Source organism: Cetorhinus maximus, chromosome 3 (assembly GCF_964194155.1).
Source record: "Cetorhinus maximus chromosome 3, sCetMax3.hap1.1, whole genome shotgun sequence".
Taxonomy (NCBI): domain Eukaryota; kingdom Metazoa; phylum Chordata; class Chondrichthyes; order Lamniformes; family Cetorhinidae; genus Cetorhinus; species Cetorhinus maximus.
In genome coordinates this window covers 188,123,029-188,145,466 of record NC_135881.1, presented here as the reverse complement: position 1 = coordinate 188,145,466, position 22,438 = coordinate 188,123,029, and positions in this window count along the sequence as shown.

Here is a 22,438-nt window from a genome sequence, read left to right as displayed (position 1 = left end):
TTCCTCCCTTCAGGTGCCTGAGATCCCCGGCCTGACACCTTGAGGGGAAGAAGCACCTGGATGGATGTTGAGGTGGCCCATATCCCTTTCACATTGCCACTGCAGGAAGTCACCCATGGCTACCGTGATGGAGTGCAGGTTTGTGTGCATCTCGGCATTCTGCTGGACCAGGGTTTCCATTGGGCCAGCCATCCTTCCCATGGAGGCCTCTGTATGTGCACATGTGGGCACCACTTCATCAGAGAGAGGTGGACGCACACCTCTGACTCGCGTGCCACTCTGTTGATGGTTTCCAACAGCTCTGCATGACATTCCCCCGCCTTCTGCTCACTCTCCACGATGATTTGGAAGGCTGAACCCAGAGGTTTGTCATCTGACTCAGACCTCACAGAGGCCTCTTCCCCAGCGATTCTCCGAGTGCCAGGGAGCTCGGCTGAACCTGCCTCCTCCTGTTGCAGACATGTGTCCATGTGGTGACCACCAGACTGTGAACCCAAGCCTTCTCTATATCTAGGTCCCACTGAGGTGTGTGTCTCTGCACTGGTTCAGGGTGTAGTTAAACTCTGTGACAGATCTTCCAGGCTGCTTATTTCCAGCTCTTCATTGGAGGAGGTGTCCTCTTGGCTGAAGGCGAGGACCTGGATGGGGCTGAGAGACTGGCAGGCTGAGGATGTCGGTCGCTTGGCAGAGCTCCGTGTGAATTAAAGTAGAGATAATTAGTGCATGGCAGCAGGAGAGAGAGCACTCACATTTGCATTGAGAGAGGGATTATGTGGTGCAGGAGCCTCATGTGGGTGTTCACCGCCGACCTCACCGTCGCCGCAGACATGGTCCACGCGTTCACCAGTCAGCGTGATGGCACGCTCCTCAAAGTGAGTGAGGGGCCTAATGTGGGCCATGCCACTGGGACCTCTCCCTGCTGCTGTGAGCAGGCTTCTCTTACATGAAAACAGATGGATAGAGTGTGCGCAGGACGCATGGCACTGTGTGGAATGTTTGTGTGGTGAGCGGAGCCATGGACGGGATGAGAACGTGAGCTCGAGAGGATATGAGCCTGATGGAGATGTGAGGGTGTGTGTGAGAGTTAGTGGTGTTGTCCCTTGAGGTATGAGATCCCTGTGGATGCGTTGTGGGTTTGTGAGTGTGTGAATTGAGAGTGATGAGAAGAGTGACTTACCGTGGCGGAACAGCGATCATTCATCCTCTTTCGGCACTGGGTGGCTGTCCTCTTTTGCAGGGTGTTGGCCCTGACCACCACTGCCACTGCCTTCCATGCTGGATTAGTGACCTTGCTTACTGGCTTCGGCCAGAGTGGGGGTAGCGGACGTGGCTGCAGGCCTGCACTGTGTCCAAAAAGCATTCCAGGGTCGCGGCACCAAATCAGGGGGGGGGCTGCAGTCTTCTTGCCTTTCAGGGCCATGTCTGCTGTGCAGCAGTCCTGGGCTGGAAGCACTGAGAGTTGTGTGTGCAGCTGCACTTTAAATATGGTGCCCAGCGTGAGGGAGCAGGTAGGTGACAGTGTGGTGGACGAATCAGAGGCCAACCGCAAGCAAAATGGTGTGTTTCCCAGGAATGCATGACTAATGAGGCTGGATTGGGGTGATACGGTGCGAAAAGTCGACATTGTGGCCAGCGGATAAAACGTCCTTTTCCTCGCCTATACTGCAAATCTGAGATGGTTCATTGAGAGGTGCCTCTTCAAAATTTTTGCCGTTCAACTCCACATGTGCCACAGTTTAGGTAAAACAACCCTCAGCCCCAACAATTCAGCACAAAACGGTTAACACATTGAGAAACCATTTTCTTTTGAAGTTGTGAGGAGGTGGGGGGAATCTCAAAATTGTGCAAAAAAGAAACATGGAAGCCACTGTGAGGATATTTGGGAAAAGCCTTATTGTGAAAGTAAAACAAAATTTTAAAAAACTAATAAAAGATTATCTGGCTCAACACCTTTTATCCATTAAGTGATACTGCTTTATAGGTCGAGGTGAACATTGGTTTGCTGACCAGTATCTGTTAAGCTATTATATCTCTCGAAGCACTAAGTTCTCCCTAAAATCTCTTCCCCCCCACTACTTCTCTCATTTAAGATGGCCCTTAAAACCAACCTCTTAGACCAAGGCTTTTGGTCACTTGTCCCAGTAGCTCCAGACGAAGTTTTGATCATTTATTCATCTGGTTAAGCTCCTGTGATGCACCTCAGAATATTTTACTACATTAAGGCACTCTACGAATGAAAGTTGTTGTTGTACGGGCACTAAGGGCGGAACTTTGCGGCACCATCGCAGTGGGGGCAGGGCCGTAAAATGCGGCGAGCCGTTCAAAAGTCCACTGATTTTGGCAGCACCGTAACATTCCACCCTAAAAGTGGTTCCAGCATCCTTGGGTTAGAAAGAGGGAAAATTACCGTTGTTTTGCTTTTTTAATTACCAACCAGTGACCTTTCCTGCTCAGCAAGCTGTGGGCATTGGGTGAGGACAGAGTCCAGCTTGGTTGTGCCAACCCTGTGGTCATTAATTTCCCACAACTCACAGTCAAGGCTTATCCAATGATTGCCAAGGTAACACCGAGAGTGGTATCCCCACAAGAGTCAAAAATAAAAACAAAAAGCTAAAATCTACTGCGGATGCTGGAAATCCAAAACAAAAACAGAATTACCTGGAAAAACTCAGCAGGTCTGGCAGCATCGGTGGAGAAGAAATCAGTTAACAAGAGTCGATGTGGCTCATTTTCATGTTCAAAAGTAAAATCAGCATTGTGGACCGGCCGCCCATTATAGAAACCTCATGGTTTGACTTTCTAATTCTTTTAGTTGCATCCTTAAAGAGATGGTAGGTTTCCTCAGTGTCATCAGCCCAAATAAATCTAACAAAAGCCTCAGCATTTCTGAAGGGCACCACTAACAGCATGCAAATCACACAGAAAGAGGAAGAAAACTGATCAAATTAGATCGTGATATTATTTAACAATGTCAACTATGCAGCCTCCACCAATCACAGCAGGCCTCAAGATTACCGACAAACACAGCAGAATTTTACATCCCGTAGTGGGCGCGTGCCCGACCCGCGATCAGGCGTAAAATAGCGCGCAATGATGTTGAGTGAGCATCCCGATGTCATCGCGCACTGGCTCGATATATTGCTCAATGGGAGCGAGGGGGTGCCGGAGCCACACCCGCCATTAATTAAAAGAGGCCACTTAAGGCCATTGGCAGTCCAACTGATGGCGATTTTTCATTGCCCGCACGATTTCGTGCTCGTTGCATGGGCAAAACGGGCAGGCAGCCAGCCGACATTTTCAAAAACCTCATCCAGGGGTGGGTTAAAAAGGGTCAGTAGCATTGCCAGTGTGAGTGGTCAGCAGTTTTGGAGATAGTTTGCTGCTGGTTGCTTATTGGTACTTATCAGCTTTATCTCTGTTCAGGGCTTCATTGTCAGCATTTCCTGACTTCATTTCAGGACTCATTGGTGTCTGCAATGTCCCCTGAGGATTCAGACTGTGTGGACTCTTCCAGGTATCAGACAGCCTTCTCTAAACCTGCTAATTGGGATTGTGGTCTCCACTAGTGGCACCTCCTCTGAGGAGGAAGAGAGGGGCAGAAGGGAGAGGAGGCCAGGTGTCCCAATGCAGCTTCCAGGGGAGGGACCTGTGGGAGGAGAGGTGCAGGCTCAAGGGGCGCAGGGCCAGCAGGAAGTCCAAGGTGGAAGGGGCTGCAGAAGACGCCACTATCCTGCTGCCAGGGTTTACAGACGGCGACGCAGCTACCTCAATATGTCTGGGGTGCAATGCCGAAGGAGGCTCCACCTCTCAAGGGAGACCGTGACCTCCATTTGTCAGGTGATTGGGTCTGAGATCAGCTCCGACTGTATGGGTGGACATTCCATGCCAGTGGCTCTGAAGGCCACAGTGGCCCTCAACTTTTATGCTTCCGGCTCTTTCCAGGGGTCAGTGGGGGATCTTTGTGGAGTGTCCCAATCATATGTCCACAGTTGCGTCAAGCTGGTGACAGAGGCTCTGTTCAGGTGGGTACTGACCTTTATTCTTTACCGAATGGACGAGGCCAGCCAAGCTGAGTGAGCCAGAGACTTTGCAGCAATTGCTGGGTTCCCCTGTGTCCAGGGTGCTATAGACTGCACACATGTGGCCATCAAGGCACCAGCAGGTGATCCGGGCGCCTTCATCAACAGGAAGAGCTTCTACTCCATGAACATGCAGATAGTGTGTGATCACAGGATGCTGATTCTACAAGTCTGCGCAAGGTACCCAGGCAGCTCCCATGATGCCTACATCCTCAAACACTCCCAGGTGCCAAGGCTCTTCAGTGCTCCAGCCTGACTGGATGGATGGCTGCTGGGTAACAAGGGTTATCCATTGAAGATGTGACTCATAACGCCTCTCCGCCACCCAAGAGCAAAGGCAGAGCAGCGTTACAAGTGATGCCTTCACAAGGGCGATGGTAAAGAGGACCATAGGTCTTCTCAAGATGCGCTTCCGATGCCTGGACCTTTCAGGGGTTGCACTATAATACTCCCCAGAGCGGGTGTCACTGATAGTGGTTGCATGCTGCGCTCTCCACAATCTGGCACTGGCAAGGGGGGAACGCACTGGATGAAAAGGATCTTGACACAGCTGCAAAGGCCACAGATGATGAGTCCAGTAGTCAGTCAGAAGAGGAGCACGGTGAGGAGAATGCTGAGGGTGTGGAGCCACGCATCAGTAACCTCCAGGAAGGCAGGGGCACCAGGGACGCCTTGATCCAACGCTCCTCCAGCTAGGCTGCCAAAGATCTGTTTCCACCTCATGCCAGGGCTGCCACCTCCATCCCGGATGTCTGAAATGACCCTTTCATTTGAATGCAAAGAACACACAGTGCCTGTGCAATAAAGATCAGAGCCACTTACATCTAGCATTATGTACTGGCGTACCCTGCACCAATAGAATAAAAAGGTGAAGCATACTCAGGCCATGACAACAAAAGCAAAATTTATATCATTTTGACCATTCAAAATTATTTACATAAACTTCTCTGGTCTTCATTCCCAGACCAGTATAGATAAAGTAAACACAAATGAACATAAAATCACCCATGGCCTGTCCCTCTTGTGCTCATGGTGCCTTTAACTTACATTTCCGGGTGCTACGTCTTGGTGCCCCCTCCTTGCTGACACCGGCATTGGAGACAGCCTGCTGAATCTGCTGTGCTGTTGGCCTTGATGATCTTGGCAGTTGCCCTCTGGCCAGTGGAGCCTGTGTTGGCCCCAACTGGGAGGGAGCAGCCAGTGCCACTGCTGGCATCTCCCCAGTCATCGCAGCCTCATCAGGTGGTTACTGGCAGAGGGGCAGAGGAACTGCTGCCGTCATCCAGAATGCCCTGAGCTGATGAAGAGTCACATGGACTCGAAACGTTAACTCTGTCTTCCTCTCCACAGATGCTGTCAGACCTGCTGAGTTTTTGCAGCTATTTTTGTTTTTGTTTCAGATTTCCAGCATCCGCAGTATTTTGCTTTTATCAATGTGAATTGAACATGAATTAACAGGCAAATAATACTTCAAGTAAAAAGGTAAATTTCACTTTAAAGTAGTCAATACAATAAAAATATGTCTTACACAACCGCAAACACTAGCATCACTCCCTGCAAATATGTGGCACCATGTACAGTTCCAGAGTTCCCTAACTCAGCTCCTATAGGATCTCTCACTTCCCCACTTAATCAATTCAGCCTTCAAGTCAAGTTCATGGGCAGCTGTGTTACATCTAAGTTCCCCGAAGTCATCACCAGAGCAGTACACTTCTGCAGAACCTTCTTAGCTAGGTTCATGACTGTCTTGATGGCACAGGTTCCCCAGAGACTCAATTTTCTGATTCTTTTAATAAACAACGTTAAATGGTCTGATTGGTGCTCGCAAACTGAAGCAGCAGCAGTAAGATTGTCCAATTCACAATCTCTGCTCTAACCCTGTCTTCAGCTCACTGTTCTGTTTAACCGCATTAACACACACACACTCTTGTTAAATGTGCTTTCTCTATTCTCCCCTCTGCTGCAGTTCCCCTTTGCCTGCAGCTCTCCTTTGTGTCTGGTCACATGCTTTTCATATGTTAACTTCTTTTATGTCGGTATTGTTTCCAGGTCACAGGTTGCCAGGTCAGTATTCCTTATTATTCAAGAAAATTACAATAGATTCCTTTACAATTGATGCAAACTATTAAAAGTCATTTTCAAACATTCTTTAAACCAATCATGGATTCCACAGATATTTTACAGAAGTTGCAAATTTTCCTTTCTGTACTGCTTCTAGGTCAAAAGTCATCCCAATATGATAATGTCCTGATTGGGTAAGCTGCAGATCAATAAGTTTCCCAAAACTGACTGCCTTATCATTTCCATGTCAAGTTTAATTTATGCCTTGTTTCAATGGAACAGCATAGGTATCTCACTAGATACTACATCTGTACTTATAAGATGGCTTACTCCACCTATTTTACATAGGAGTACCACTATTGAGAGACCTCAAAGTGTTTGTATCTCCTTACAGCTACCTTGACTCCACTTCTTCACAGCCTGCTTCTTGTACAAATTCCATTCCATTTTGCCAGTTTCTCCATCTCTGTAGCATCTGTTCTGTTGATGGAAACTTCCATACCAGCACTTCCAATATAATGTGGGGAAGTGTGAGGTTATTCACTTTGGTAGTAGGAATAGAAAAGCAGAATTTTTTAAAGGTGTGAAAACTGTAAATGAGGGACTTGGATTTTTTTTTTATTTGTTCATGGGATGTGGGCATCACTGGCTAGGCAAGTATTTATTCCCCACCCCTAATTGTCCTTGGTGGTGAGCTGCCTTCTTGAACCATTGCAGTCCATGTGGTATAGGTACACCCAAGTGCTGTTAGGGAGGGAGTTCCAGGATTTTGACCCAGTGGCACTGAAGGAACGGTGATATATTTCCAAGTCAGGGTGGTGAGTGGCTTGGAGGGGAACTTCCAGCTGGTGTTGTTCCCATGTGTCTGCTGCCCTAGTCCTTCTAGATGGTAGCGGTTGTGGGTTTGGATGGTGCTGTCTAAGGAGCCTTGGTGAGTACCAGCAGTGCATTTTGTAGATGGTACACACTGTTGCCACTGTGCATCCATGGTGGAGAGATTGAATGTTTGTGGATGGGGTGCCAATCAAGCAGGCTGCATTGTCCTGGATGGTGTCAAACTTTTTGAGTGTTGTTGGAGCTGCATTCATCCAGGCAAGTGGAGAGTATTCTATCACACTCCTGACCTGCGCCTTATAGATGACGGACAGGCTTTAGGAGTCAGGAGGTGAGTTATTCACCGTGGGATTCCAAGCCTCTGACCTGCTCTTGGAGCCTCAGTATTTATACAGCTAGTCCAGTTCAGTTTCTGGTCAATGGTAACCCCAAAATGTTGATAGTGGGGGATTCAGCAATGGTAATGCCTTTGAATGTCAAGGGGCGATGGTTAGATTCTCTCTTGTTGGAGATGATCATTGCCATATGTGGCACAAATGTTACTTGCCACTAGTCAGCCCAAGCCTGGATATTGTCCACGTCTTGCTGCATTTGGACATGGACTGCTTCAGTATCTGAGGAGTCGTGAATGGTGCTGAACATTGTGCAATCATCAGCCAACATCCCCAGTTCTGTCTTGATGGAAGGAAGGTCACATTGATGAAGCAGCTGGAGATGTTTGGACCTAGAACATTATCCTGAGGAACTCCTGCAGTAGTGAATTTAGGGAAGGATTTACTTGTATTACAAATGCGAGTTTTATAAGATAGTTTTGTTTTAAACCGTCTCTTTAATCTAAGGTAAAATTAAGTGATGAAGATAGTCATATGGTGTGCTTCGAGTTCTGCCTGACAATAAGCCTGTCTGGCTTGGTTACCATGGAGACTGGATGCCCAAATCATGTGCCATTGAAATGCATGTATCAGATTTAACACCTGGAAACAAAGGCAGAAGCCTGGTTATTGCAGACTTTATGTCTCAGAGATTTTGAACAGGAACAGAAAGAGAGAGAGAGACAGAAAGACAACAGTGGCTGCAAACAGTGGGGAAAAGGCCATTCTGTGTTAGCTACCAGGTGCAATGCTGATGGCAGCCATCCCTCCAGTTGAGGAGAGGGAACCAATTGGAATTTAGGCATTCTGAAAGATTCATCCCATCATGGCCAAGGGAAGGAGTCATCGGGGTGGGCTTGGGATTTCTCGGAGACAGAGGAAAATGACCCTTGATGGTCACTGGACATCATGACTCAGTGAAATGGGGATAAGTGAACCCATTGGAAGCTGGGAGTGACTTTGGACTGTATCCTGAAAAAAGACTACACTTCTGTGGAAAGGGTGCTATAACGCATATATTTTATATATAGGTCTTGCTACCTTTTCTGTAGTTTAAAATATTAGTTGCCTACTGAGTAATATTTAGTCGATGTTGCTTTTCATTTGTTTGTAGAAATCTTAAAACTTGAAGCCTTTTCATGTAATACCTTTAAGTCCATCACTGGGAATTCAATCGGCCTCTACAGCACACTTACATTGAAGGCAGTATGGCAAAGGGATGAGTGGGTTATCCTATGATGATGGGTTGAGTAAATTGGGTCTATATTCTCTGGAGTTTAGAAGGATGAGAGGCGATATCATTGAAATGCACAAGATTCTGAAGGAGCTTAACAGGGTCGACACTGAGGTTGCTTTCCCTGGCCTGGGAATCTAGAACACGGGGGCAATCTCAGGATAAGTGGTCGATTATTTAGGACTGAGATGAGGAGAAATTTTTCACTCAGATGGTTGTGCATCTATGAACTTCTTGACCCCAGAGGGTTGTGGATGTGCCATTGTTGAATATATTTACGGCTGAGTTAGACAAATTATTGGTCTCTCAGGTAATCAGAATATATGGGGAGTGGACAGGATAGTGGAGTTGATGCCAAAGATCAGCCTTGATTGTAATGAATGGATGAGCAGTCTCACCAGCTGTATGGTCTACTCCTGCCCTTTTATATGCTAAGAATAGAATTACAGATTTTGCAGGGGTGAACCGATCGATTTTAAAAAAGGTTGCCCCGCAGCGATAGTACTGTGGGGGGCGGCCTTAATGAGGCAAGTGTGGGACTTCCGCCCCTCAGGGAAGTCCTGGCCTCAAGAGGTGCCAGCTGCTCTGATTGGCCAGTAGCCGAGTAGTCCCAGCAGTGCCAAAAGCAAGTGGTGGTCACTGCTGGAGCTACAAAGGAATCCCCAGGAAGAAGTGCCATGAATGTCGGACCAAGGTAAATCAGGGCTTATTGAGTGGGGAGGGATCGAGGATCATAGGAAGGGTGGGGTCTGGTTTCGAAGGCCAACAGAGAGGAGGCACAAAGGGGACTAACATCTTGGTGGTGTACCCCCGACCCGCACAGGGCACCCCCCTCAAAGGAGGGATCCCTCTTCCTTCCCACCTTTTCAACTCAAATGGTGCAAAAATGGGCTGTCCACCATAATTGCCAGTTAAGGACCTCAATAGGCCTAAGAGTGGGCATACTGCCTGGTGCCTGACCCATGCACTGTATTATGGGGAATGGGAAGGTGGAGGACTTTTGGTCCATCATTTCTGTGCCAGGTCTCTGCAAGGGCAACTTGCTCCGTGCCACTTCCCTGTAGCTCTGCAAATCTTTTCTTTTCAGATAATTATCCGATTATCTTTTGAAAGGCACGATTGAATCTGTCTCCCCCACATTCTCGGGCAGTGCTTTCCTGTTCCTAAACACTCACTTCGTAAAAAAGATTTTCTTCACGCTGCTGTTGCGTTTTTTGCTAATCACCTTAAACCGGCGCCCAATGGTCCTCGATTCTTCCACCAATGGGAGCAGTGTCTCTCATGATTTTGAATACCTGGATCTATCAAATCTCCTCGCAACCTTGTCTTCTCCAAGGAAAACAGACCCAACTTTTCAATCTATTCACGCAACGGAAGTTCCTCATCCCTGGGACCATTCTCATGAATCTTTTCTGCGCCCTTTCTAATACCTTCACATCCTTCCTCGAGGGCAGGGTTTTCTGTCCCGCAGGTGGACACATGCCTGACCCAATCGGACGTAAAATCAAGCGCGATGATGTCGGGCGACATTCCAATGCCAACGCTTGATCTTTCGGTCGGTGGGCACCTGCAAGAGTGGGCAGTGTACCCGCTGACAATTAAGAGGCCTATTAAGGCCCTTAAGCAGATAATTCATCTGTATTTTTCGCTGCCCGTCTAACCGTTCAGTGGGCGGGCAGGCGAAGCGACCAGGCGGCCTTTGGATTCTTTTATGAAACCTCATCCACAGGCGGGATGAGGTTCCCAGAAATAATTTTTTTGAAAAATAAAACATTTTAAATATCGTTTTAAACATGTTCCTCTTCATGTGACTGAGTCACACGCGGGGACATGTTTCTCTCATTTTCAAAATGGTTATATTTGTGTCCACAATACTTCAGCTCCCCGAGGCAGCTTTGTGCCCTCAGGGAGCTTTCCGCACACGTTCCCCCCGACTTCTGCACTCACACTCCTCCCGCACCCCCCCACCACCCCGGCACCACTGAGCTCCTCAAGTAACGCCCCGCCTGTGTGAAATCGCTGTCGGGGTCCGATCGCGGGCAGCGGTCCGTTTCGCAGCTGCTCCTGGGTCTGCTGGCCACACCCGCCCGACGAGCAGAAAATCCTGCCCCCAGTGTGGTACCCGGAACTGCATAATACTCCAGTTGAGGCTGAAACAGTGTTTTATAGTGGGTTATCATAACTTCCTTGCTTCAGTGCTTTATGCCCTTATTTATAAATCCCAGGGTCCCGTTTGCTTTATTTATCACTCTCTCAAGCTGCCCTACCACCTTCAGTGACTTATGCACATATATCCTCAGGTCCCTCTGCTTTATCTGCACCCCATTAGAATTTTGTCCTTTATTTTCTGATGCCTCTCCTCGTTCTTCCTAATAAAACAAATCACTTCAGACTTCTCTGCATTAAATTTGATCTGTCACTTGTCCACCCATTCCACTAGCCTGTCCATGTCCTTTTGAAGTTTAACTCTGCCCTACTCACAGTTCACGAGGCTTCCAATTTTTGTGTCATCTGCAAATTTTGAAATTGTGCCCTGTACGCTCAAGTCTAGGTCATTAATATAAATCAAGAATAGCAGGGTTCTTAACACCAAGCCCTGCGGAATCCCACTATAAACCTTCCTCCAGACCGAGAAACAACCATTCTCTGTTTCCTGTCATTCAGACAATTTTGCATGCATGTTGCTTTTGTCCCTTTTATTCCATGAGCTCTAACTTTGCTCACAAGCCTGTTATGTGGCACTTTCTCAAAAGCATTTGGACATCCAGGTATATCACATCAACCACATTGCCCTCATCCGCACACTGTTACCTCTTCAAAAAACTCATGCAAGTTAGGCAAGGAAACCTCCTGCTGATTACCACATACCACCCTCCCTCAGCTAATGAATCAGTGCTCCTCCCATGTTGAACATCACTTGGCGGAAGCACTTAGGGTGGCAGAATGTACTCTGGGTGGGGGACTTCAATCTCCATCACCAAGATAGCACCACTACTGACCGAACTGCCCGAGTCCTAAAGGGCATAGCTGCTAGACTGGGTCTGCAGCAGCTGGTGAGGGAATCAACAAGAGGGAAAAACATATTTGACCTCATCCTCACCAACCTGCCTGCTGTAAATGCACCTGTCCATGACAGTATCAGTAGGAGTGACCACCACTTGTGGAGACGAAATCCTGTCTTCACATTGAAGAAAGCCTCCATCATGTTGTGTGGCACTATCAGCGTGCTAAATGGAATAGATTTTGAACAGATCTAGCAACGCAAGACTGGGTGTCCATGAGGCACTGTGGGCCGTCAGCAGCCGCAGAATTGTACTCAAATACAATCTGTAACCCCATGGCCCAGCATATCCCCCACTCTACCATTACCATAAAGCCAGGGGATCAATCCTTGTTCAATGAAGAGTGCAGGAGGGCATACCAAGAGTAGCACCAGGCATACCTAAAAATGAGGCGTCAACCTGGTGAAGCTATAAAACAAGACTACTTGCATGCCAAACAGCATAAGCAGCAAGTGATAGACAGAGCTAAGCGATCCTACAACCAACGGATCAAATATAAGCTCTGCAGTCCTGCCACGTCCGTTTGTGAATAGTGGTGGACAATTAAACAACTCACTGGAGGAGGAGGCTCCACAAATATCCCCATCCTCAATGATTGGGGAGCCCAGCACATCAGTGCAAAAGATAAGGCTGAAGTATTTGCTACAACCTTCAGCCTGAAATGCCAACTGGATGATCCATCTCGGCCTCCTCCAGAGGTCCCCAGCGTCGCAAATACCAGTCTTCAGCCAATTTGATTCACTCCACATGATATCAAGAAATGGCTGGAGGCATTGGATACTGCAAAGGCGATGGACCCTGATAATATTCCAGCAATAGTGCTCTAGAACTTGCTGTGCCCCTAGCTAAGCTTTTCCAGTGCATCTACAACATCTACTCAGCAATGTGCAAAAGTGCCAAGATGTGTCCTGTACACAAAAAGCAGGACAAATCCAACCTGGCCAATTATCGCCCCATCAGTCTACGCTCCATCATCTGTAAAGTAATGGAAGGGGTCATCAACAGAGCTATCAAGTGGCACTTGCTTAGCAATAACCTGCTCACTGACGCCCAATTCAGGTTACGCCAGGGTCACTCCTGATATCATTACAACCACCACCTGGAATTTCCCCTCCAACTCACTCACCATCCTGACTTGGAAATATATCACCGTCCCTTCACTGTCGCTGAGTCAAGATCCTGGAACTCCCTTCCTAACAGCACTGGGTGTACCTGCATCACATGGACTGCAGCGGTTCAAGAAGGCAGCTCACCACCACCTTCTCAAGAGCAACTTGGGATGGGCAATGAATGCTGGTCTAGCCAGAGAAGCCCACATCCCACAAATGAATTAAAAAAAGGTAAACACAGTTTGCCCTTAACAAATTGGTGCTAGCTTTCCTAAATTAACCTGGATTTGCCTGAGTAACTGTTAATTTTGTCTCGAATTATTGTCCCTAAAACTTCCCCACCACCGAGGGTATAATGACTGGCCTATAGATACTGGGCCTATCCTGACACCCTTTTATGAACAAGGGTGTAACATTTGCAATTCTCCAGTTCTCTGGCACTGCTCCTGTATCTAGGTAGATTGGGAAATTATGGCCAGTGACTCCAGAATTCCCACCCTTTCTTACTTACCCACCATGTCTTCTCTGTTGTTCAATCGAGGGTTTGCCCCCCACGCCCCATCATGGTTGACAGGGCCCTCAACGGTGCCTATCCCATTTACTGTGTTTTGCTCTCCCTCCCTAGAACCATGATAGAGTTCTGTGCTCCCTACCTTCCACCCACCAGCCTCTGCACTCAGCAGATCATCCTCCACCATTTCTGCCATCTCCAGAATGGTGCCACCACCAAACACATCTTTCCGTCAACTCCCTTTTAAGCATTCCAAATGGGCCATTCCCTCCGCAACACCCTGGTCTATTCCTTAATAACCCCAACTCCCCTCCCCTTCCCATGGTGCCTTTCTATTCAAACTCAGGAGATGCAACACCTACCTTTTTATCTCCTCTCTTCTCATGGTCCAAAGCCCAAAAACCTCCTTCCAGGCGCAAGAGTGATTTATGTGTACTTCTTTCAATATATTACACTGTATTCGCTATTCATGATGTGGCCACCTCTACAGTCGGAAGACCAAAGGCAGATTGGCTGACAGCTTTGCGAAACACCTCCGTTCAGTCCACAAGCATGACCCCAATCTTCCAGCCGCCTGTCATTTTAATTTTCCACCTTGCTCTCACTCTGATCTCTCTTTCCTTGGCCTCCTGCGATAAAGCTCAGCATAAGCCCAAGGAACAGCACCTTGTCTTTTGATTAGGTCCTTTACAGCCTTGAAGGTGAAACACTGAATTCAACAATTTCACACTGGAATCTCTGGCCCCTTTTGTTTCCTTTTCCTTCGCAGGTTTCAGTTTTGCTCTCATTTTTCCCTAGTTTTTGCTTTTGAATGGCAGCCTTTCATCGTTCTGCCATTCACACCTCCTCCAGACACACCCATTGCTTCTTTACTCCTCCCTTTGCCACTCTGTTCGACCCTGCACCGCCAGCCCTTTTGACATTTAATCTCTTCTGTATTCCACTCTATCATACGCCTTGTGTGCTTTTTTGCCAAATCTTACCCACCCCCACCTTTCACTTGCTTAAAACTTATTATATTTCTAAATTTTCCCAGCTCTGATGAAAGGTCATTGACCTGAAGCAGTGGGCTGCATTTTGCATTTTTCAGCATGGTGAGGGAGGCAGCATGGAACTGAACTCCCACCCCCCGCCATCTCGACTCATTGAATCAAGCGTCGGATGGCCAATTAGTGGCCATCCAGCGGGGAAATTAGAGGTTAAAAGGGGGACACCAGGCCCAATCGGGTTTCTAGGCCGGGACGTCATGCAACAGAGGGGTTATGCCATGAAAAGAAAGCCAGTCATGGCTACAAATTTAAAGCCCCCACCCCCCCCCCGATCTCAGAATCTGCCTTTATTTTGTATTGAAGGGTCAAAAAAGATTTTTAAAATTAGCTTAAAAAAAAAGAGGCCGCCACCTTCCCCAGCAGAATGTGCTGGTACATTCACCCAGGGACCCATTGGCAGGCCTTACCAACCACACTTCTGCCATCTCATCATCGCTGCCGTAAAACACTTCCAAACTTTTTCATGTGCAACGCCCAGAAAGTGCAGCGGGCAATGAAATATTGCAGATGATTCGGTTGTTAACAAGCTTAATAGCTTGCTCGTTAGTCATTCCAAAATGGCTGGCGGGCTTCTGATTTCTGTGCCCACTCGCCTTCCATAAGTTGGGAGACTGGCGTGATGATCATGCCATATTTTACGTTCGTGCTGAGTGGGGTGGGGGTGCGTACACCTGAACCGTGGCTATAAAATCCAGCCCATTTACTCTGTATCCCTCACCACAGATGCTGCCTGACCTGCTGAGCATTTCCAGAATTTTCTGTTTTTTTTGTGGTGATCCTGCCAGTGTTCTCCATCTCCAGTGTACTGTCTGTGTCCTCTCTCCAGCTGCAGTAACACTCTGTGTACCCTCTGTCTCTCTCCAGCTGCAGTAATACTCTGTGTACCCTCTGTCTCTCTCCAGCTGCAGTAATACTCTGTGTACCCTCTGTCTCTCTCCAGCTGCAGTTATACTCTGTGTACCCTCTGTCTCTCTCCAGCTGCAGTTATACTCTCTGTGTTCCCTCTCTCCAACTGAAATAATATTGTGTTCCCTCTCTCTCCAGCTGCAGTAATACTCTATGTTTCTTCTCTCTCTCCAGCTGAAGTGATACTCTGTGTTCCCTTCTCTCTCCAGCTACAGTAATACTCTGTGTTCCCTCTCTCTCTCCAACTGAATTAATATTGTGTTCCCTCTCTCTCCAGCTGGAGCAATACTCTGTGTTCCCTCCCTATCTCCAGTTAAAGTAATGCTCTGTGTTCTCTCTCTCTCTCTCTCTCCAACTGCAGTAATACTCTTTGTGTTCCCTCTCTCTCTCCAGCTGCAGTAATAATCTCTGTGTTCCCTCCCTATCTCCAGTTACAGTAATGCTCTCTGTGTTCCTTCTCTCTCTCCAGCTGCAGTAATACTCTGTGTTCCCTCCCCATCTCCAGTTACAGTAATGCTCTCTGTGTTCTCTCTCTCTCTCTCTCCAACTGCAGTAATACTCTTTGTGTTCCCTCTCGCTCTCCAGCTACAGTAATACTCTGTGTTTCCTCTCTCTCCAGCTAAAATAATATTGTGTTCCCTCTCTCTCTCCAGCTGCAGTAATACTCTGTGCTCCTTCTCTCTCTCCAGCTGCAGCAATATTTTGTGTTCCCCCCCTATCTCCAGTTACAGTAATGCTCTCTGTGTTCTCTCTCTCCAACTGCAGTAATACTCTTTGTGTTCCCTCTCTCTCTCCAGCTGCAGTAATACTCTCTGTGTTCCCTCCCTATCTCCAGTTACAGTAATGCTCTCTGTGTTCTCTCTCTCCAACTGCAGTAATACTCTTTGTGTTCCCTTTCTCTCTCCAGCTGCAGTAATACTCTCTGTGTTCCCTCCCTATCTCCAGTTACAGTAATGCTCTCTGTGTTCCTTCTCTCTCTCCAGCCAAAGTAATATTGTGTTCCCTCTCTCTCTCCAGCTGCAGTAATACTCTGTGCTCCTTCTCTCTCTCCAGCTGGAGTAATACTCTGTGTTCCCTCACTATCTCCAGTTACAGTAATGCTCTCTGTATTCTCTCTCTTTCTCCAGTTGCAGTAATACTCTTTGTGTTCCCTCTCTCTCTCCAGCTGCAGTAATAATCTCTGTGTTCCCTCCCTGTCTCCAGTTACAGTAATGCTCTCTGTGTTCCCTCTCTCTCTCCAGCTGCAGTAATATGCTCTGTGTTCCCTCTCTCTCTCCAGCCACAGTAATACTCTTTGTTCCTTCACTCTCTCTCCAGCTCTGAACAAGCACTAATGGGAGGGGTTTAGCAGTTGGGCCCCTTCCCCCCCAGGCTGAGTAACTGACAGCAATGTGCCTGCCCAGTAATCTTGGGTTGAAAAGGTATGGCGCTGATGATGACAGAGAAGTTGGTCAGGCCAACTCACCTCTTTTGTCCCTTCCAACTCCTGTGTGTTACCTGGAAACCACTTGCAGGCCCTTATACCTGTAGATCAGAGTACTGACAGTCAGAGTTTAGTGTGAAAACCCTGTTGCCAATGACATTATCACTCAACATGCCCATTCACCATAAAACATAAATTAAATACATTAGTGCTTTACTCCAAGCAAAGCTTACGTAATTATGAGTGTAAATAATGAAAGTTTTCTTGGAACAGCAATTGCATGGAACCTGCAGATCAGTTTGGGTGAATGGGCCAATCATTCAGATTTGGCTGTTTTTCCAGTTCCAATGAAAGGCCATCAAGCTGAAGCATTAACTCTGTTTCTCTCTCTCCGCAGAAGCTGCCAGACCTTCTAAGTATTTTCAGCATTGCTGCTGTCAGTTCAACGTGGATAGAGAACAAACCCACAGCACAGGCTGGATGGTGAAGGGCTCTGAATGTTATTTTAGATTGTTTGCATGTTGGTTAAATGATCAACTTTGCACATACGCAGAGTTTCAGAAAATACAATCAGGGATGACAAACACGGAATAGATATGATCAATGCTTTTCCTGTCTGAACAGTTCCTCAAATTATCCCTCCTCCTATAGGAATCTCTTTAAAATTTTCCTGTGACCAAACTTCTCGTCATCTGTTCCAATATCTCCTTACGTGACTTGGTGTCAGATTTTGTTCGTTAACACTGCTGTGAAGAGCCGTGGGATGTTTTATGATGTTAAAGGTGCTATCTAAATGCAATTCGTTGCTATAGTGGCGGTACCACGACAGGCTGGATTTTACACTCACAAATTGGGCGGTCCGCAACCCCACCACCAGCCCCCACCACCTGCCATTTTGAAACAAGCTATGAAGCTTGTTAGAGACTCAAACGTCTGCAACTTGTCATTGCCTGTTGCATTTTTCAGGCATCAGACACGAAAACGTTTGGGACTGTTTTACAGCAGCTATGACAAAGCAGCACAAGGGCTGCAGAACTGATGTTTCAAAAATATTTTGAGCTCTGCAGCACTTTGGAATGTCATGAGATCCTTAAAGATGCTATATGAATGCAGATTCTTTTATTTCTGTGCAGTTAATAGAGGAGCTGTGACTAGTATTGTTTGACAGACAGTTATATATTTATTTTTATATAAGGTCTAATGAAGCAGCATGTTATTGGTGTGTTACACAGCATTCATATTTTAACAGGGAGATCTCTGTCCGTCTTTCCTGTGATGTTAGGATAAGTCTAGTTCGGAGGATGCGATTGGTGACAGTGCATGTAACTGACTGCATGCAATCAGGCCTTAAGTACCAGTCTTAGTTCAGCGCTAGCACTCTCACCTCTAAGCCAGAAGGTTTTGGGTTTGCACTGCAGGGACTTGAGCACATAATCTAGACCAGCATTTCCAGTACTGAGGGAGTACTGGATTGTCAGAGGTGCCGTATTTCAGACGAGACCTTAAAACAAAAGTCCTGTCTGCACTTCTGGCAGGTATAAAAAATCCCAAGGCGCTATTAGAAGATAAGCAGGAGAGCTCTCCTGGTTCTGGCTAATACTTAACCCTTAACCAACATCACTAAAGTCAGATTTCTGGTCATTATCAGATTTCTTTGTGGGACTTTGCTGTGTACAAATTTGGATACTGTGTTTCGCTACATAACAGCGACCACATTGTTGCCCAGGCTAGGGCAAAGCTTCCAGTTTTTTTTTTCCCTCGCGAAACCCAAACTGAGCTGCCAGCTTCTGTCAACACACACAGATAAATTGAACAAAAGAACCTCCCCACAGCCCATCTTCATGATGATGTGACATGCTTTGGAATGTTCTCAAATAGAAATGCAAACAAATAATTTTACCTTCATCATAACTCTCTGAATCTGTAACACATATGAATAATTTATATTTCTAACGGATGTAATTGTCCTTTCCCTAGACTCCCTGGCTCCATTACAAGCTACAAGCAAGCTCTTTGCTCTTCATGATGTTCCCTTTCTACTTTTGACTCCTTAAGGCAAATATGGGTTTGCTTTGAACAGCTCCAAGCTTGTTTGAGTATACGAGCAGGAGCAGGAATAGGCCACTTGGCTCCTCAAACCTGCTCCGCCATTCAATAAGATCATGGCTATTCTGATAGTAACCTCTATACCACATAACCGCCTACCCTCAATAACCTTTCACCCCCTTGCTTATCAAAAATCTATCTATCTCTGACTTAAAACAAAGACTCTGCTTCCACTGCCTTTTGAGGAAGCAAGTTCCAAAGCCTCACAATCCTCTGGGAGAAAACATTTCTCCTCATCTCTGTTTTAAATGGGCAACCCCTTATTTTTTTACATTGACTCCTAGTTCTAGGCTTTTCCACAAAAGAAAACATCCTTTCCACATACACCCTGTCAAGACCAAGGCCAGGTAAACCTTCTTTGAACTGCTTCCAATGCATATGCATCCTTCCTTAAATAAGGAGACCAATACTGTACACAGTACTCCAGATGTGGTCTCACCAATGCCCTGTATAACTGAAGCATAACCTCTCTACTTTTGTATTCAATTCCCCTCACAATAAATTATAACATTCTATTAGCTTTCCTAATTGCTTGCTGTACCTGTATGCTAACCTTTTGTGATTCATGCTCTAGGTCACACAGATCCCTCTGCATCCCAGAACTCTGCAATCTTTCACCATTTAGATAATATGCTTCTTTTTTATTCTTCCTGACAATTTCACATTTTCCCACATCAAATGCCATTACCAGATCTTTGCCCATTCACTTAACCTAGCTATATCCCTTCGTAGGCTCTGTATGTCCTTTTCACAATTTACTTTCCTACCTATTTTTGTGTCATCAGCAAATTTAACAACCATGCCTTCGGTCCCTTCATCCAAATAATTTATATATATTGTAAAAAAAGTTTAGGCTCCAGCACTGATCCCTGTGGCACACCACTCGTTACATCTTGCCAACCAGAAAATGACCCATTTATGCCTACTCCCTGTTTCCTGTTAGCTAGTTAATATGTTATCCATGCCAATATGTTACCTCCTACACCATGAGCTTTTATTTTCAGCAATAACCTTTGATGTAGCACCTTATCAAATGTCTTCTGGAAATCTAAGTGCAATACATCCATCGGTTCCCCTTTATCCACAGCACATGATACTTCTTTAAAGAGCTCCAATAAATTGGTTAACATGATTTCCCTTTCACAAAATGATGACAGAGAAGTGGGTCAGGCCAACTCACCTCTTCTGTCCCTTCCAACTCCTGTGTGTTGACTCTACCCGATTACGTTGAATTTTTCTAAGTGCCCTGCTATAACATCTTTAATGATAGCTTCATTTTCCCTATGACAGATATTAAGCTAACTGTCCTGTAGTTTCCTGCTTTCTGTCTTCCTCCCTTTTTGAAATAAGTAGTTACATTTCCTATTTTCAAATCTAATGGAACCTTCCCTAATCTAGGGAATTTTGTAAAATTAAAACCAACTCTTCAACTATCTCACTAGCCATTTCTTTTCACACCCTAGGATGAAGTCCACTGGGGCCCAGGCACTTGTCAGCCCACAGCTCCAACAATTTGCTCAGTACCACTTCCCTGCTGGTTGTAATTTTGCTGAGTCCCTTCCATTTCCTGATTTACAGCTATTTCCATGCTGTTATTTGTATCCTTTATAGTGAAGGCCGATGCAAAATACATGTCCAATTCATCTGTCATCTCATTTTCTATTATTAATTCTCCAGACACACTTTCTAAAGGACAACATTCACTTTGTTAACTCTTTTCTTTTTTAAACATCTATAGAAATTCTTACTATCTGTCTTTACATTTCTAGATAGCTTTCTCTTATACTCTAATTTTTTCCTTCTTATTAATCTTTTTGTCGTTCTTTGCTGTTTTAAATTTGGTTCCAATCTTCTGACCTGCCACCTAACCTTGCGCAATTATATGCTTTTTCTTAAAGTTTGATACTTCCTTTAACTTTTTTAGTTAACCATGGATGATGGGTCCTCCCCTTGGAATTTTTCTTTCTCTTTGGAATGTATCTATTCTGTGTATTCTGAAATATCCCCTTAAGGGCAGAATTTTACTGCCCCGTTTCAGCGGGGACAGGGCCATAAAATGCAGTGGGATGTTATAAATCCCATTGACGACAGCAGGAATGTAAAATCCCGCTGTCGTAAAATTCTTTCCTTATGTCTGCCACTGCAACGATATTGACCTATCCCTTAACCTAATTTGCCAATTCACTTTAGATAGCTCTACTTTCACGCCCTTATAATTGCCCTTATTTACATTTAAAATACTCATCTTAGACCCGCTTTTATCTCCCTCTAACTGAATGTAAAATTCAATCATATTATGATCACTGCTACCTAGTGGCACCTTCACTAAAAGGTTATTATTTAATCTTATCCCGTTGCACTATAACAGGTCTAGTATAGTCTGCTTTCTTGTTGGCACCAGGATGTGCTGTTCTAAGAAACTATCCCAAAAACATTCTATGAATTCCCTAAATAGGCTGCCTTTGTCCATCTGATTTTTCCAGACTATGGGGCGGGCTCGCTGGGACCGGGCGGGGGCAGTCAGAGCCGGACTGCAATTTCACGCTGGTGGGCCAATTAAGGCCCATCCAACATGAAATGCGAGCGGCAGCGCTCAACGCTGCCTGTGCAGGTGGGGGAGGTGGGCAAGCATGAACTTAACGCATGTGTGCGAGTGCACGCTTGAAAATCTCCCTGAGGCACGGAGCTGCCTCAGGGAGATGAACAGTTTTAAAAATTAGAAATAAAGATTTTTTAAAAATGTTACAAAACATGTCCCTCATGTGACATGCTATAAATGAAATTTTTAAAATTTTATTTTATTTCTGTTTGATGTTGGAAACCTCATCCCGCCTGTGGATGAGGTTTCCAAAAAATGCAAAGGCCACTTGGCCTCATTTTTTCACTTTAATTTCAATTTTAGCCTCTTGGTGTTAGCTGTCTAGATTACAAATTACACTTTTAAGAAAAAATCTAAATCCTCCTTTGGCCCCAACCCTCCTGATCTATGTAACTTTCTCCATTGCTCCAATGCTATAGTGCTTGGGGTAGGGTTGCTAATCTTTTTAACCTGTCATGTTGTAACATTTGTTCAGCAGGGTCCATCACACTATTCTGGAGATTTTGTAGTATAATTTTTATCAGTATAAACCTGTGAGCATGTTTTACAGGTAGTGAAGGGGGAGAAAAAGGCAGGGGAATCTCCTCTTCTTAGGCAGCCCCTTGGCGTTGAGGGTGACTTGTTTCGACTCTGGTTCGATCAGTTCTGAGATGGCTGATAAGCCTGATGTATGACCTGCAGACTCCTCCAAATGCAGGGGGTGCTTGTGGGGTTGGGTACATGAGATGTTTGGGGGTTTGTGCGCTCTCTCCGGCACCACGACTTTGCTTCTGTATGTTCCTGAAAAAGCCTCTTCCATGGTGAAGCTTCTCCATTTTGGTCAGTCACAAGCCAGGAACTCCCATGAGTTGGTGGAGATGTTTGATCTCTTCAGGTGTGCTTTGAGGATATCCTAAAAGAGTTGCCACTGTCCTCCTGGGAGTCATCTGCCATAACTGAGTTCTGAGTAGAGAAGTTGCTTTGGGAGTCTGGTATCAGGGATACAAACTAAATCTTCCAACCAGTTCTCACAGTGCAACACCTCCCCACATCGCTAAGATCAATAGTAAGATCCTAGAACATGTGGACCATTTTCTGTATTGTTGCAAATACCT